Source organism: Thermobia domestica, chromosome 12, assembly GCF_964235325.1.
Source record: "Thermobia domestica chromosome 12, izTheDome1.hap1.1, whole genome shotgun sequence".
NCBI lineage: Eukaryota > Metazoa > Arthropoda > Insecta > Zygentoma > Lepismatidae > Thermobia > Thermobia domestica.
The window spans coordinates 13,380,660-13,398,620 of record NC_137465.1 but is presented as its reverse complement, the minus strand read 5'-3'; the positions used below and the strand labels follow the sequence as shown (position 1 = coordinate 13,398,620).

General features: G+C 37.2%; 1 long non-coding RNA gene across 1 annotated transcript in view; it reads left to right on the top strand.

The window, feature by feature from the left end:
• LOC145665684 (uncharacterized) overlaps positions 1-17,961 on the top strand; it is a 556,781-nt gene that overhangs the window by 169,889 nt on the left and 368,931 nt on the right. The window contains exon 2 of the long non-coding RNA XR_014127592.1: positions 3,402-3,443. This is a non-coding gene — a long non-coding RNA (uncharacterized LOC145665684). The remainder of the gene's footprint in view (positions 1-3,401; positions 3,444-17,961) is intronic.

Here is a 17,961-nt window from a genome sequence, read left to right as displayed (position 1 = left end):
TTACATTATCTGTGAGAAAGAAAAATTGGGTTAACTTTTCAAAGCCCGTTGCATTTGGTATTCATACGCCGATGCAGAGAATTGTACTAATTTCAATCATGGGAACAAACAGTAATATTAGCAAATGTTGAAATAAATAAATCTTCCTTTATGCCCATACCCACATTTGCTAATGCACCTGCGCTCTACGGATCAGTGTTTGTAGGTTTTCTTTCGAAAATTTCCCTCGACTGATACAAAATTTCCCTTTTCTTATCAAATTTTCCCCAGTTTATTGAATGTTTAATTCCTATAATAAAATTTACATGATAAGATTAATTTAGCTATAGGTCTATTAAAAGAAGTACCAACCACATTTGTTTTGTTCATTTTTTGCATCTATTATGTTTACTTTTTCATTCACTTTTTTACAAAAAAAAAATACCCTCAAGTACACCCAGTCAACAATGGATAGAAATTATTCTACTTCGAACATACACAGACAAACTTTTGCCATTGTATTGGTTTGTTTCTGGAGAAAAAAGAAAATTTTAAGCATTTATATTGATCAATCAGTCATCACGAGACTCTCATTGGATTTTCACGTTTTATGGAAAAATTCTCTTTTTTTCCTATTTTACTAAATTTACCTCCGAAATGTCCCTTAATTAGAGTAATTTCCCTCAAAGAATGAACACTGCTACAGATGGCATGCCCTTGCTACTGAGCTGCTTATCCTACTTTGCCCTGCCCTGACAAGGATTTGATTAAATAACAGTAGCTTGTACTAACTACCTAATACTGGTATTTTTTTCGCATAATTGCACGATGCATGTCTTATCTTTAAAGACACAAGAACACCCTTTGTGGACAAACAATTCTAAACCAGTCCTACGTTTCGTGTCTGTACAAGGATACCAACTGGAGCGTGTAATGTAAATTGAACAGCAAAAACTAACCAAGCAACTAAATGCTTTGAAACTAAACTTTACAATCCGCTAATTTCATTAAAAATTACAAGGACTTTTTTCGTCTTTGGCTGATATACGGCGCATTACACAACTTCTCGTATTATGCTTGTTTTGGAGACCAGTGTATAAAGACTAAATACATATTCCAGAAGTAATGGAGTATAATCATATATTAATAGTGAAAAAGATTTAAAAGATCATGTAAAATGCACAAATTTCGAAATTAAAATTGTTTTAAATCCATTTAAGTAGGTTTATATATTTCAAATAGCAGCTCCTACCGCACTAGGGTTACCAGGTTTTTAAGAAAGAAGAAGGATTTTACGATTTTTTAAAAAGGAAAATATATGGTATTGGGAATTTACATATGACAAACGATATATGCTTTAACATAGTACTAAGGTACAATTATTTTAATTGCAAAGTAAAGCAATTTCATTAATAATAATTACAACACTTTAAAAACGAAAAGTGGAGCTCACGTTCTTCGGATCCCACGCTAAGTTGTAGATCGTAGTCTCATGTAGCCTCTGTTCTGAAAGGTACGCTGAACTCAAATCCTACCGGCCAAGTATATTACAGAAATCTTTGTTGACTTTATATTTGTATTTTAATGAAGGCTTTGCATATCTTAAAGGAAAATAAAACAACTTAAAACTTACTTATGGGGAAATCCCAAATCTTGCAACCTTATGCTCAACTGATATTTCCTGGAGGAAAGACTTCGGCTTTGCATTCACGAATTTAATAAGGATTTTAGGATTTAGATTTTTGGGCTTTCGGCACCTATGACCATGTTAGCCCGTCACGTTTTGAGAGAGGACGTCCCTCGTGGAGCACACTATCCGGGGAAAGGGAAGGAAGGAAGCGACCTGAGACCTGTGTGTTAGGTACCACTCCGGCATTTACCTGGTGTGAATGAGGAGAATCCAGGAAAATCTCATTCAGGATGGCTGGACTGAAAAAGATTTTTACACTTTTTCGATCGAGTGCCTTCACCGGGAATCGAAGCTGGGGCCACTCGCATCGAAGAAGAGAGAGTTAGCGACTACGCTACGTGGGACGAACTTAATAAGAAGCAGTATCACGTGTACAACATTTGAGGGAGTTTGATTTGGATAATACAATATTTTCTTATTTATTGTTTACACCGGAAGTAACGGTAAATGTATACTACTTCCGGATTCAGTAGAGATATTAGGGTGGAGATGGAATATATTCTTCTGACGCTCAATTAATTACAGAAAACCATTTCTTACTATTTGTTACAGTGGCCACTTTATAACAATCATCATTAAAACCGGAAGAGGTCTATCTCTAAAAATTCCGGTTTGAATACGTGGTTGAGAGAGGAGATAGTCCACATTCACAGAACGCTAAGGGAGCATTGTGGCTATGTGACCATGTTTCGCAACCATACAGAACAACAAGCATCATTATAGTTTTATGTATTTTAAGCTTAAAATTCCATGACAGAATTCACTCAAGAGATTTTGAACTGAAAAATAACACGAATTCCTTGCTTTATTATTTGGTGAATCTAAGGCAATCGATCTTAAAACCGTAAATAGTTGATTTTTACCACTCCTGGTTTGAGTATCGGCTCCGAAAAGAACTCTGTATCCTCTTCATTTTCATCAAATTTGCTGATGATTTCCCAAGCAGCTTTTGAGATTCTTTTGCCTTTCGGATGGACAGGGTAAACATAAAAAAGAGTTTTGATAAACGTGGTAGTGTTTAAGATTTTGTTAAGATCAATTGACTTACGTACTTTCTAAAAGAAAAACAGAGAATTGAATTGGTGGTATTATATTGTAGTTGGATACTCTGATCGTGGAAAAGAGTCCAATAAGTCAATTGGAGAGGTACGATCCTAGTGTTAAGACGTCCGTGCGACATTGTAACAATTGTAATAGCTAAGGCCAAAATATACTTATTCAATATATTAATGAGCAATAATTTAACATACAAAGATATTAACCCGTCCATGCAAGCTTTTATTATAGAGTGCTATCGAAAGAGATTTATATAAAATAAGTAGTGGCGTATTTACGATTTTGTTTCGGGGAGGGCTTTGCTAACTTTCGGGGGGGGGGCTTTGCCTGAAAATGTGGAAATTCTGCAAGATATTTCATATACTTTACTATAGTAAGTAAGATTTCTGGGAGGGCTTAAGCCCGGAAGCCCCCCCTAAAGACGCCACTGAAAATAAGTTTAGTGCAGTCTGATTACAGAGGACATTATCCTTTAGATAGAGAAAAAAGGGAAAATTGTAACGTAACTCCTTAAAAATAAAAGGAAATATTTTACACGTTCTGAAACTATTAGGTATGTAATATTTGACAGTTGGTTATACTGTAATTGCATTTATGCTTAATAAATAAGAATTATAATAAATGTTAATTAGTTTTGTTTATTACTAGAAGTAAATCAAAATTTTATTTTTTACAGATTTCTGAGGACTGCCGTTTAACCACATGGAGAATTCCTCAGGTAAGTTCTTTTGGTCAGATTTCCAATTTGGGTATTCATTAATACTTTTATGCAGGGCCGGCCTTAAGCCGATTGGACCGATTGCTCCCAATCGGGCCCCGCGCCTAAGGGGGCCCCGCGCTAGTGCCGTCTATTCTACTGTTCAGTCTACTCTACTGTCCGGTGCCGTTTTAACAGCATATTAGGCCCCAGAGAAACGAAGTGGTCCCTATGACTAAATTTTGGTCCTAATACATGTAATTAACACATGCCGTTTTGTTCGCGGGGCCCCCGCTAAGTGGCTATGGTACCGTTAACATGGCTCTACTACTCACGGTTGTCAAGTACACATAACAACATATTGCCATACAGATACATCCATAGACTTCACAATGGAGTGTATTACCTCTCCCTAACAAGTAGGGGTCTAAAGAAATAGTTTGTATTACGTTTCTGAGCATAAGCAAATATTTTCTGAATTTAATGCTCCAGTAGTTTCTGTATTTTTTTACATTTACATTTTTTTTTATAAAAGTAAATATTTTGTCAAGGGACTATTCTGCATACCCAAACAAGTATTGTCAAGGAAGTATTCTAACATTCGCCAAAATTTCCTTACACACACCCCTGGGCGTAAAAATATTGTTTTCTTTGAGTTTGCGTAAAAATGTATATCATTATTCTGGGTGCACACCCTCTTTTATTTGATCACGAAGTAGGCTAAAAGTTGCTGGCGCTCTTACTAATTATGTCATGTGATACAACCTTGAATGCCTACTTGGTATCAAATAAATCAGCCTCAGTGCAACTTCTTTGCATAGCCTTTCTCCTATTATAGCTATATTAAAAATACAAACCCAGAGGACAAACTTTGCTCTCTACTGCGAAAAATCCCGTGGAAGTATTTTTTTTATCAAGTCAGGAAAACCGAATGTATACTAGTGCGTATTGAATAGGTGGCTACTTATGAAGGTTTGTCTTCTAACTCGAATAATCCAATGGAAAGTATGTCATCCATCTTCCATCAGTTGCTTAAGGTTTGTGATCGTCTCATCACCACTTCAATTCGTCTGCAGTCGATAACGATTTCAAGCTGATTATACCTTTTATAAGTAGCTCCCTAGGATGTTCTCACAAGCGTACATTACGTTTTCCTGACTTAAATTATTATTTTCAAGAAGATACAGCTGTTAAGAAATCTTTGAACAAACGAATTCATATCAATCTGCATTTCATTATGTCTTACAAATATAAAATTATGGAAACATAGACTTCACCTTTGTATTTCTCGTAAAATTCTAGCCGAATTTCATATTACCTTATCTCCTTCCTATTTAAAAAAGTGGAGCGAGATAGAAGATGGCCGACTTCAAGATGGCGGCCATGATAAGCATACCCTCAAATAGATGTCTTCTTCCTCCTAGTGTCGGTTAATGTGCTTTTGTTTTTCATCCCTTTACACGTTTTACAAATAAAATGGAATTTTCAAACTTGAAACACATTATGGCTTATTCTAATCAATCACGTTTTTGGACACTGCGGCCGTCTTTATTAACGGAAACACTTTAAATTTTACTTACGCTCGTTTCTTGATATTCCACACTTCTCTGCCAAGTTTGATCAGGAAACATCGATAGGTTTATTTGTTATAGAACATAACTATTAAATACTGGTACAAAACCTTCTTGAAAAATTGCGAGTGTGAAATATGTATTTTAAAATTCATTCACTATCTCTATTTTCATTTGAGTTATTTCTCTGAAAAATTAGCTGCTATAACCAATGAACAGGGTGAACATTTTCACCAGAACATTTTGCAGATGGAAAAACGTTATAAAGGGAAATGGATACAACCATTAGACCAACAGGAAGAACGCAATATATATATAAAGTTAACCAAGAAAGTTCTGTCACTTTTTCACCCACCACCTTCGAACATCGATATGTCACCTAAGACGTACCTAGAAGATCAAAAATAGTCCCCATCATCATCGACGACCTTCTGCCAACGTTTTGGAAGGCCATGGATTCCATCGCGGTAGAGCTTGGTGGGCCGTGAAGTGTAAAAGGTATCAAGTGCATTTTGCACCACTACTAGGGATTTGAACTGGTGTCCTCTAAAGCGATTGTCCAAGGAATGGAACAGCTGATAATCAGACGATGCAAATGTCCGGGAAGTATGTTGGATGCAATAATTTTCTCCATCCAAGGTGTAGAATGGTGTCCCCTAGGTCATCCTAGCCACGTGGGGCTTAGCGTTGTTCTCTAATAGGAGGACCCCTTTGCGATTCAGAAGTGCTGGCTCTAGAGTTTTGAGTTTTTCTTCAACACGGATCAACTGCTGACAGTAAACAGTTGCATTAATGTCCTTACCAGCGGGTAGCATTTCCCGATGCACAATGCCGCGAGCAGTTCACCAAATATACAGAAGGAGCTTCTTCTGGTGCAGTGCTGGTTTCAGCTGTTTCGGAACCGGTTCATGGGGTACTAACCAATGATGACGGTGCCGTGGAGCTTCGTACAAGACCCACTTTGCTTCACATCTCAACACCCTGTCCAGAAATGGCTCCTTCCTCAGACGAGACAGCAAAGAAACACAGGTGTCTACTCGCGTTGCTTGCGGAGTCAAATCATATGGGACTCATTGACCCAACTTAGAGTGTTTCCCACGTTGATGGATGTGCTGCTGAATGGTTTCTCCACTCACACTGAACTGTAGTCCCAGTTCCTCACATGTCTGGCCACTGTTCGCCTCAATTTCTGCCTGAAGATCTTAATTTTGTACAAATGTTGGTATTCCGGCATGTAGTGCGTCTTCGAGTGTTTCGACTTCCCTTAAGCTTATTAAACCACCGTTGCACTGTCCGTGTACTCACGACACCCTCACCAAAGGCCTGGCACATCGTCCGCTCCGCTACAGCGGCCTTTGATCCTAGTTTGAACTCGTACAGCATACACATCCTTATGACGCTCTGTGGAGGTCTCTGGTTGCTCTGTCCATACGCAAATTCACGGTAATTGAACTGCCACAACCAGGTAGTATGTTGGATATTCGCACAAGAACAACTGACCTTCGCCTTATCTCCATTCGCATTCAACTCATGGTGTGAGAGCCAAACCTCCACAAAAGCGACAGAACTTTCTTGGTTACCTATATAACTTATATATATATATATATTGGTTCTACATACCTTGGTGGGAGTTAGTTGTAAACTTGGGGCCCCGCGAAATGTTTCCAATTGGGCCCCGCACCACCTAAGGCCGGCCCTGCTTTTATGATTATTCTTTAACTTGATATTTTACAACCAAATGGCATTTCGGTAGAATCTATGTCGTGTTTATTCTAATTTGTAATTATTAGCGAGATCGATTTGTTAGTTACTAAATACACTAGCTTATTCTAAAGTTCATCGACCCATTGCATTCTCGGTGCATATATGTTTTTATAGCAATTGTGTTCTCTGTTATTTAACCTTAAAATTACCAAATTTCTACGATAGTTTCTCAATATATTTGCTTGGAAACAGGGGTAAAATGAGGGAAAACGCAGGGACGTCAATGCCCTATTTCCAAAAAAAAAAAAATCTTTGTCGTCTCTCCAATTCCTAAAAAAATACAATGTACAAAGATATGTATGGGGGACAGCGTAACATCATGCATCCCCGTACCTTTTCAGATCCACTTTTATTCCTGGTTGGAAATGATGTCTTCTAGTTAACTTCTCCACTCATATGGCCCTTGGTTAATATTGTGATTCAAGGGTAAGATAACCAGAATCGATGGCATATGTTTCCTTTGAAACTTTTAGAAATTATTCCTATTGGTTGATATTGTGATTCAAGGATAAGATAACCAGAATCGATAGCATGCTTGGGTAATTCAGGTACTTGGAGGTGAGATAGGTCCCTACGATAACTCTAAGGTTGCCCTTAATTTCCCTTGATAAACTTAACTTTAGAGATTAACTTCTGTTTATGACTTTGCCAAATATAAAATTTAGTGATGAGCGCAAGAGCCTTGGTCTTGCAGCTTTTGCAAGAGTCTTGCATGCAAGACCAAGACCAAGATCAGGAATCCCGATGCAAGACCAAGACCAAGTCCAAGGCCAAGACGAAGATCAAGAGGTGCAAGACCAAGACTAAGACCAAGACCAAGACGAAGACTAAGGGGTGCAAGACCAAGACCAAGACTAAGGGGTGCAAGACCAAGACCAAGACCAAGATCAAGACTCTTGCGCAAGAGTCTTGCACAAGTACCGACACTACTTGAATTTTTTTATATAGAATGTAAAAAAGAAGATGGATTTCTTGGCTTCAGTAAAAAAGCTGCTGGAGTGAATGTGTTCCCAGTAGTCTATGCAATCCGTGTGAGTCGATCTGCCTCTGTACCACATAACAACAGTATGTAATTTTCTGAATTGGTTGTTCGCGATTTCCGTAGATATTGCTCGTTTTCAAACTCCACAGAGTCATCTTGTGCCATGTGATCTTTTTTGGTGGACTAACACTGTGTGCATGGATTTTCTCGGTGTTTTTCTGTTTCCTCCTACTTTACTCATTCCACCATTTCAGTTATTTTTCATCATCACCATCTCCCTTAGCCTTGATGTATAATCGTGGGACGTTAAACTAGATACTTCATTTCATTTCAAAGCATATTAGTGGTGTTCTTCTTCCAAAACTAAAGGGAAATGTAGTATTTAACATCGGTAATACCGTACACCATAGGTGTCGACTACATGGGTATGATCTTGGCTCCAAAACTCAACCATCCGTTGGAAATTTTTAATGTGTGCTCATAAAATTAATATCGAAATAACATTTTCATGGCATTGACAGAAACTTAGTGCATGTGACCGCAAGTTTGATTTCATGAGCTAAACAGTGACACTTCCGAAGCTGTTTAAATTCAAATTCAGCCCCGTACACAGCAAAAAAATAAGGTGTTGAAACAACACAAAACGACTACTACTTTAGCGTGTTACTTGTGTGTCAATTCAACACCAAGACATCGCCTAGACAAGGCATTTATCCAACGAAGTGGATAAATAATGCTAGTAATCCATATTCACAAGTGAGACTTCAAATAATTTGGAGTTTGATGTCGTTACTTTGTATTTCTAATACAGGTCGAAAGTATTCATATAAATTGAGTTTATACCAGACATAGACACTTGAATCATTTTCAGTTTTCACTCAAATTATTCTAAAATGTTAAGAGGTTTGATTATAATAATTATTATTTTAATTTTCTCTCTCTTTTTTGGTCAATATTGCTGGTTACTTGCTGCAACTGAGAAGGTTCAACGTTCGGTGGTCCTCAGCTAGTCTCTTCGTCTGACGTAGCAATTTTCTATTTTAATACCTTCCTTCAACTACAGTCTCCTTCGCTCCCCCCTCTTTCTTTCCACAATATCCTCTAGCACGTTCCTCATAATACAGTTCCTCCTCAGCCAATATCCTAACCAGTTCCTCTTCCTCCTCTTAACAATATCTAAATTTCTTCTTTTTTCCCCCTACTGCTAATATTTCTAATACATTCTAATTCGTTTCACATTCAACACAGCTAATTCTCTCCTTTTTTTCTCCATGGCCACATTTCGAAAACCTGCAATTTTTTAAATTGCTTTTGTGTAATGTCCATGTTTATGCCCCATAGAGTACATATTGGAATCATGAAACAAAATCTCAATATTTAATTTAAGATTGATTAATACAAGGATTAGCTAATCGTAGTTGAAAAGAAAAATCTGACGCCTTTAGAGTGTAAAAATAATTTTGCAATTCATGGTATTTCAATAATCTGTGACGTCTTTATTTTCTTTCATGCGTCTCAGGGGTAGCCTCCCCAGTTTGGGAACCAGCGGAGTGTTGGATCTGTTAAAAGATATAAACAGATTACGAAACGTTGTGATTTAGGCATATCTTATAAGTAGTGAAGCGTCGGCACCCATTAAAAAAATAAAGGTTATCACCTATGCCGTACACTATCATCATACTTATACAAAGTTAAACTATACTACATTTAGAAACATATATTGTATTTTCGTTACTATTGGCGCAATGTAGAGCTTATTATCTCTTATATCCATAGTAAAATTTACCTATGAAAAGCTTGAGATTTCTTAAATGCAAGACTTACAAGACTCTTGCATGCAAGACCAAGACCAAGACCAAGACTGGGTGTGCAAGACCAAGACCAACACCAAGACCAAGACTGGATGTGCAAGACCAAGACCACCCCGGTCTTGGTCTTGCGTTTGCTCATCACTAATAAAATTTAAGTCATGCTTAACAGGTGTGTAAATTTAAAGGAATTTTTAAGACTAGCATTATTTATTATTGGGAAGTCTGAAGCAAGCTTACAATCCATTAACCAGCAAGTTTACTATAGCCTTAGTTAGGTGTACAGCCGTGTAAATGCAAGCTTCTGCAAGCCTACAAACTTATCCTTGAAAGCCTATAGACTTATCCCTGAAAGCTTGATTAAGGATATTAAACGCCTGGAATGCTATTAGGGGTGGTGGGGAACGGCCTATTCCGTCGGGATTGATTTTGCATGACGGTCTGTGCACTTGTCAAACAAATGCATTGGGTTCAAGTCCCGGTGGCCATTATCATTCTTCTTCATAATTTCGGCAAAACACTACAGTTCAAAATCAAGAGTAAGATAGGAAAATAAATAAAAAATACTTAAAGAATAAATAAAAAATAAATGGAATTTCTGCTCTCTTCCGAATTACAAATGTAAATATATTTTATAGAATACTTGCAGAATGGACATTTTTGGCACGGAAAGAATACGTTTCACTTTGGACATAAAGGGCACTGAAACTGTCACCAGTTAAATTAGGGATCCCAAAAACTATGAGTTCGATACTAATATCGGTCATTTTTAATTATTTTTACATGTCACCATCCCCTGTAGTGGAGAATGAATGTGGATTTAAACGGCATCGGAAGTGTCACTGTTCGTCCAGGGGAGTCCGAAAACTATGCGTTCGTCACTAATATCTGTCATTTTCGATCATTTTTATATATCTCATTCCTCCCCCAAAGTTAAGATGCTGAATTTGGACTTAAACGGTGTCGGAAGTGTCACTGTTCCTCTCAAGGACCCCGAAAACTATGGATTCGACACCAATATCGGTCATTTTCGATAACTTATATAGATAGATAGGTAGACAGATAGATATTTCTTCTTCCTCTCCCCTAAGTTGTACGGTCAAAGTGAAATAATAAAAATCATCTTACTCCCAAACTTAATCTATAAAGACATATATACGCATTTAAAACATTTGTTTCTCCGCCCTGAACTTCTTGTCTCAGTGCAATACAGTCTAAAAAGAGGGTTGCATATATATATATATATATATATATATATATATATATATATATATATAACTGCGCATATAGAATATAAAATTGCATGGTATGAGTTATTAGTAAGAAAGAGTCCATAAAAGATCTACGAAAGCAAAGAACTTCATCAGTGAACTCGATCCCGATTTTACGACGGCGAGTGAGTCTGTTAAGTTTAAATTTAAAGATCGTAAAATCTCTCTGGAGGTTAAGAGATGAGCTGCAGTCTGAATTCAAGATCAAACAGGGGAATAAACCATTAAAAAAAAGGTGGTTTAATATTTTTTAAAGTCGTTATATGGTGTTGCAATTGTAATTTCTGCCTACTGACTCACGTGAGGTGTTAAGACTAAATAGAGATTTCGTGTTATGCAAAGAATATTTTGGATAAAATTTAGCTACTTCCGTAATCTGCAAAAGTTGTGACTAGAACTGTATTTTTTTTATTGACAACAAAATATTCTTTGATTGGAAGATTTTATAATTATAGGCCTAATTATCTCAAAATACTGTCAAATTTATAAAAAACACTTCTTATATTTTAGTTAAAAGTTAAATGAAAAATTCAGCGATTTCGTTACAATATTTTTTGACTGTAACTATTCATAATATTACTGAAAAATTGTAGTGAAATCTTTAAGTTTGACCACGGTTATGCTTGCTAGACTAAAGGAGAGTGTGATGATAAGAATGAATCAAATGGTGGAATGCGAAAGGTGGGAGGGAATGAGAGAATACCGAAAAAAACACGCACATGTTGTTTGTCCACCACAAAGTTCAATTGCCGCTAGCTGGGATCGAACCAAGGTTCTCATGCACCAGAGGTGAACGTCTGACCGTGGGCCCCGTGGAAAACTATAGTGTATTGCTAATTGTTATATTTATTATATTGTGTGGGCTAGAGTCAATTAGACATTTTTTAATAGATGTTAAAATACGGGACAAAAATAAACGAGAAAAACGCCATTAAAATTAATAACGGTTTTGGTCGTCTATTTTTGTCCCGTACTTTTTTTTTATTGAGAAATATACGTATAACATGTTGCAATGGTTATGGAAATGATTACAAAATTGTTAGATTAGTCACAAAAGTGGAATCACACACACATAGGTAACTGATTTTCAACATAGTGGTCGATCTGGGAACCACTTAAGTCAATACAGGCTTGAAGATGCACAGGAAACATTTTGCATGTCTTCCTACACATATTCATAGGAATATTTTTGAACTCCTGAAGAATCAGTTCATGCAGATGTTACTCACAATCAATAAGATTAGCGTACACTTTGTGTCTCAGGTGGCCCCAAAGAAAAAAAGTCAGGTGAGGTTATTTCGGGTGATCCAGCTGGCCACTCAAGGGTTGAGAAGAAACTTCATGCAAGAACACTCAAACAGTTTTGGCGTAGTGCTCCATCTTGCTGCAACCACAGTCCCTAAAAGTTCTGCTACTTATGAAGTTCTGGGCGATTCACTCAAAACTCTACCTAGACTTGTTCTCGAAGTATCCAGCAGGTCAAAGTAACGGCGAGTAGACTTCCATTTGTGAGGAGATTATGCCAGTTCCGCAGCAACACGTGCTTGTGTCTCAGCAGTTCGCACAGTTCTCGGTTGGCTAGGATGCTTGGCATTCAAAGCACTGTCAGTTTCATCAAACTGCTTGTGTCCCTGTGGATTGTTGGCGTTCCAAACTCTTCCAATATCATAGGCTGGAATTTTGGTACATTGTTAGTAACAGAGGAAAGGTGCTCACATTTTGAACGCTGCTCGATAGACAACAATGTTACGGCCATGTTGTTTCCTTAATGCGCACTAAATAGCAAAATATTAGCCTTGTTCCCAGCATCCTGTGTAATGGTGCCATCTATCGACAGCAAAAGGTACTTTCTCATTTTTCCGTTTGTTGTTGCATGGATTGTTTACTAATGATCAAAAACTTCACAATTAAGTCTATTCCACCCAGTGACATAATCTATGCCCTCAGTGTTTCTGTCATTATTCCTCTATTGCTATTGAAGGTCTTAGATCAGTCAGGTTCCGGCTGAAGTAAGTATGCCAAGAAAATTACTAAATTCGATTTCGATATAAAAATTTTCAGATTTGCATTTAAACAAAGTGAATTTAATTACATAATTTGAAACCACAGAAGAATTTTAAACTATTTGGAATTCAATACTGAAATTGGAAATTACGAGTCTACTACTTCCGGTTTCAGAAGAGACATAACAACGGAAATGAGGCCTGTTCTTGGGATGCTGCGTCCGTATGAGAAACCGTTACTCGCAATCTATTACTTTTTTTTTTTTTTTTTGCTTGGATACGTGTCAATAGGATGAATAGAGTGGATCTATGAATATATGTACACTGAGAAATAAATCGTATGTGTCGTGCGTAAAAACGTAGGTTACATGTAAATCCTGTAGTTTTTTTTGGAGTTAACGTACAGCAAACGTATAACTGAAAAAGTATATTTTATACATACCTTCCGTATAAGTGTTCCGAATAAACATACTTTCCGTACGAACGAAAGAACTGTATATAGACGGTCAGAATCTCACATACAAATGGACGTATGCAACATATAGCTGACGTATGTAACATACTTATATGTATGTAATATACGGAAGACTGTTAGATATCATAGATCCTGCAATGGCATGTTATAACATCAAAGGGCAGTTCGTATGTAGAATATGGGTAACATACGGTCCGTACTGATTTTTGTAGTAAATATAAGGAAACCGTATATTTATCCAATATTCCGCTGTCCGGATAACAGATTTTTCTCAGTGTATTCAAATTGCATAAGCCTGCACGTAATTCTGCTGGTGAGGTCCTCGGGTAAGTAATTATCTGTTTCATTCGTTAAGGCGACCCTGGATATCGAATTTCTTACACTGAAATACTTATTTTACGTTGCGTTGACGTAAACTGACACGGAGTGAGGTTCTAGCTATTTATACGTATTTTTCATTAAAAATAATCCTCTCAAGCTTCTTGGTTTTCTTATATTTGAAAAAAAATCAATTATTTGTTCATATCTTTTTTTATTGTCGCTCTTCCCCTGTTTTAGTGGCTAGCGCGTATTCCTTTCGTTCACGTGTTCCGGGTTTAATTCCCGGTGGGTAAAGCACAAAAATTTAATTTCACAATCATTCACTTTTACTAATTATCCATCTCAGTTATCCTGAAGGGCATAATCGTGGGACGTTAAACAAAACAACATTTCATTCAGTTTTGTTCATTGTACTGAACTGTTGTTAACATATTCAATTTGATATGTGAAAAGTAGGAATTGCTTCAGGGTAGAGTTTTCTTACTTACAAGGAAAGTACTTGGGCTCGAACGGGTGAATACGCACAAAAAGGGAAGCATGTGTAATGTTAGCAGTCCGGAAGCAAACAGTGATGTCCGTTTTTCTGCAAGATGCTGTAAACGTCCGCAAGATGACGTACCGGTACCATGTCCACAGGGTGTCTATAAAGTCTGACCCCGGGTCATTTTTGCGGAAACGTTTGAGTGAATGGGAACATCAGCGCACAGGTATCCCTTTATTTCTTGGAGCACATATGCTGAATGAAAACGTATTGCCCCAGGAGTCCCCTTAGGGTCCCAGGCAGGGTCCACCTCACAATTTTTAAATGGTAAGGTGGGTGAAGTAGTATATTGTTTGAAAGGTATTGTGAATAGAAACAATCTACAAAAGTTCCAAGTCTGTATGCGCACCCTATGCAAAATGGTGGTCATAGACTGTTTCATGACAACTGTGTTGACATTTTGACTGTCTATCTTTTTGTACAGAGTGAGCGTAGAAACTCGGGACTTGCTTCAGCTTGTTTCTTTCCAAATACCTTTTCAATATTAATATTTGATCCTACCCATCTTACCATTTGAAAATTTTGGTTGGACCGTGTCTGAGACCCTTCGGGTGACCCTGGGACACAACTTTTTCATTCAAAATGTGTACCCCTAAAATAATGGGATACATGTTTTGCTATTTTTCCATTCACCCACCCTTTTCTGCAGAAAATGGCCAGGGGTCAGATAGTATAGACGCCCTGTAATTATGGTATGTGCTCTACTTTGTCCTGCTCTTGCGGACGTTTACAGCATCTTGCAGAAAAGCGAATATTACTGTTTGCTTCTAGGGTGCTAACATTACACATGCTTTCCTTTTTGTGTGTATTCACCCGTTCGAGCGAAAGTACTTTCTTTGTTAGAGGTAGTCCAAGAAGTTCATGCTGTAAGTTCCCCTCATATCATCCAGTTAAAATGTAATAAAACAAATAGCCTACCAACATTATCTATGAGGGTCATCCAGAAAGTAAAGAACGTTCTGGTGTGGTTTAATAAAAGCAAAAGATATCAACACAAAGCTTTATTTACAAAGCCACAGGACCTTACTCTACTTTTCTATATAATCGTCATAGTTGTCAAGATACTTGTTGTAACGTGGGACCAGTTTTTTCAATGTCGATGCCAAATATTTGAGCCAGGCCTTTCACTGCTTGCTTGAGTAACCAAGGCGCACTGTCACTACTTCATGTAGGAGCGATCGTGAAATTTGTGGAAAAGATTCCTCAAAGTGACACATCGGTTTCCGTGAATTGTTTCTTCGACTTTTCCTTCAGTTCTTTCGTAACAAGTGATGGCTTCTCACTTCAATCTTCATGATGCGTGCTGGTCCTTCCTTGATTAAACATAATGCACTATTTCCTCACCGATGACTCGTTCATTGCACTATCACCACAAAACATTCTTTATTTGCCTATAAATTTCAATAAGCTTAACTTTTTGCGCGTTCAGAAAATGAATAAGCTGCGTATTTCCCATTTGGCGGGATTTTCGGTTGGCAGCGCCATTTACAATCGCTGCGAAAACAAGTAGAACGACGGCACAGTATTAAGACTCGGCTCACCCTAGGAAAGTGTTCGTAGATTTCCTTAAGAAAATTTCCCTCGACTGACATAAAATTTTCCCTTTTCTTATCAAATTTTCCCTAGTTTGTTGAATGTCCAATTCCTATGAGAAAAGCTAAGTGATAAGATTAAGTTGGCTGTATTAAAGGAAGTGTCAACCACGTTTATGTTGTTGTTATTATTATTGTTGTTGTTGTTCATTCGCTTCTTTTTGTTTTTTACTTTTTTTAATACAAAAAGTACATAGAAACATACCCAGCCAACAGTGGGTAGAAACTATGCTGCTTTAAACAGACGAACAGACAGACACATAGCTACATATTATTGCCATTGAATTAGTTTATTTCTAAAGAACAAAGAAAAATTGAAGCATTTGTGTTGGTCAATCAATCAACGCGAGAATTTCCTTGGATTTTCTCGTTTTCTCGAAAGAATTCCCTTTTCCCTTTTTGCTAAATTTAGCTACGAAATTTCCCTACATTAGGGAAATTTCCGTCAAACTAAGAACACTGCACAAGAGTGAAGGAAGGACCTACCTGCCGCGCACACGATCGCATTGGTATTGTGCCGGCGCCGTGGGTGCGCGATGCGGAATCGTTCCGTACTTTCTGGACGGCTCTCTTTCTTTACTTTGGGTACGTTAATTCTGTCTGCACGTTTACACTAAGAAACTCACTCCGATTGTATCAATAAATCTTTTGGAAAGCGATAATAGATGTCAGATTTGGACTTTTCCCAATTCGATCATTGATCACCAGCACAGTTATCAATAATTTTTATTCAATGCCAGGGCCGTGCCGTAGAAAATCAGAGTATACGGCGGCGCCCCCATACATATATTCCAAGCATTTTTTCCTATCTTTTTTCCTTTTTTCTCTCCCGAATTTTCGTCTCTCTTATTTCGGCGCCCTGGGTCGCCGCCCCGCTTGCACACCACGGCACGGCCCTGTTCAATACAAATAATAATGCATTAGATTATAACTTTCACGCGTCAATCACCATTACTGTATTCCCCTGCTACCTATTTGCTTCACACTCTCTTCTACGTAACGTCACATCGTGCAAGAATTCTGGGTATTTTCTTCTCTCGATAGCAGAGAATATGCTACGTCATTGAGAAAATCCATGATATGGTCATGGATGATAGACGAGTGAAGGTGCGTGAGATTGCTAGTACTGTGGGCATCTCTAGTGAAAGGGTACATAATATTTTACATCAACCTTTAATACTGTATATATACATTGTGAACAAAGTCAATAATACTCTGTTTTACTGTCGCATTCTCTTTTCTAATTCCATGTTTTGAAAATGTTAGTGAAAGGCAGCCATGTGGAACTTTTTAAAAATGCATTTCCAGTAGATTAGATTGAATATGGTCGCCTCCTTACCATTGCAATATCTGTTATGATAGAAAATAAAGATAAAATTCTATGGTTATGACAGTATTCTGTATAGAGAGGAATTCCATTCCGACGCTACTAGGTTGCTTAGAATATTCAAGACATGTTATCCAGCTAATGGCTATGTTTATACATATATAGGCTATCTTTTGAGAAATTCTCTTGACAGAGTAGAGTACCATTTTTCCAGTAAATGTAGCGTGTTATTATTATTACATGAGAATTTTTATATATCTATACTCATAATAAAAAATACTTACGTCATATTAGGAGTCGTACAAGTAAAACAACATTCATAATATACTCAGGTAAGAAAAATGCAACAATTCTGGATTCTTTCTGTTTTTCCGCTATAAGTAGGCTAGGGATGCGCTCGAGTCGAGACATGTCTCGAATCTCGACTCGACTCGACTCGAATTCGAGTCGAGATTCGAGTCGAGACACACTTTGTAAAATTCGAGACGAGTCGAGACAAACGTATTTCTCGACTCGAATTTTCGAGTCGAGACGGCTCTTAAAAATCTCGACTCGACTCGAATGTCTCGAAAATCTTTCTATAATTTTTAATATCATTTTGAAGAAAGTATTCACTCAGAAACAGCCTTGAAACCAATTCCAGCTTTTATTCCTTCAGAAAGGTACAGAACGCATAAAATTAATAGTTAATCTTTAAAGATCAAGATTTAATTTTCAGCTCAATTCAGTTAATTAGAACTAATAGTTAATGTCGTTTTATTTGGTTGTACTGCAAATATAATGATAATAATAATAATAATTGATTATCTAGTTTGTATAAAACTATTATCCGTAGTCTAAATCTAGTTTGTATAAAACTATTGCGATAAAGTGAACTTCATAAA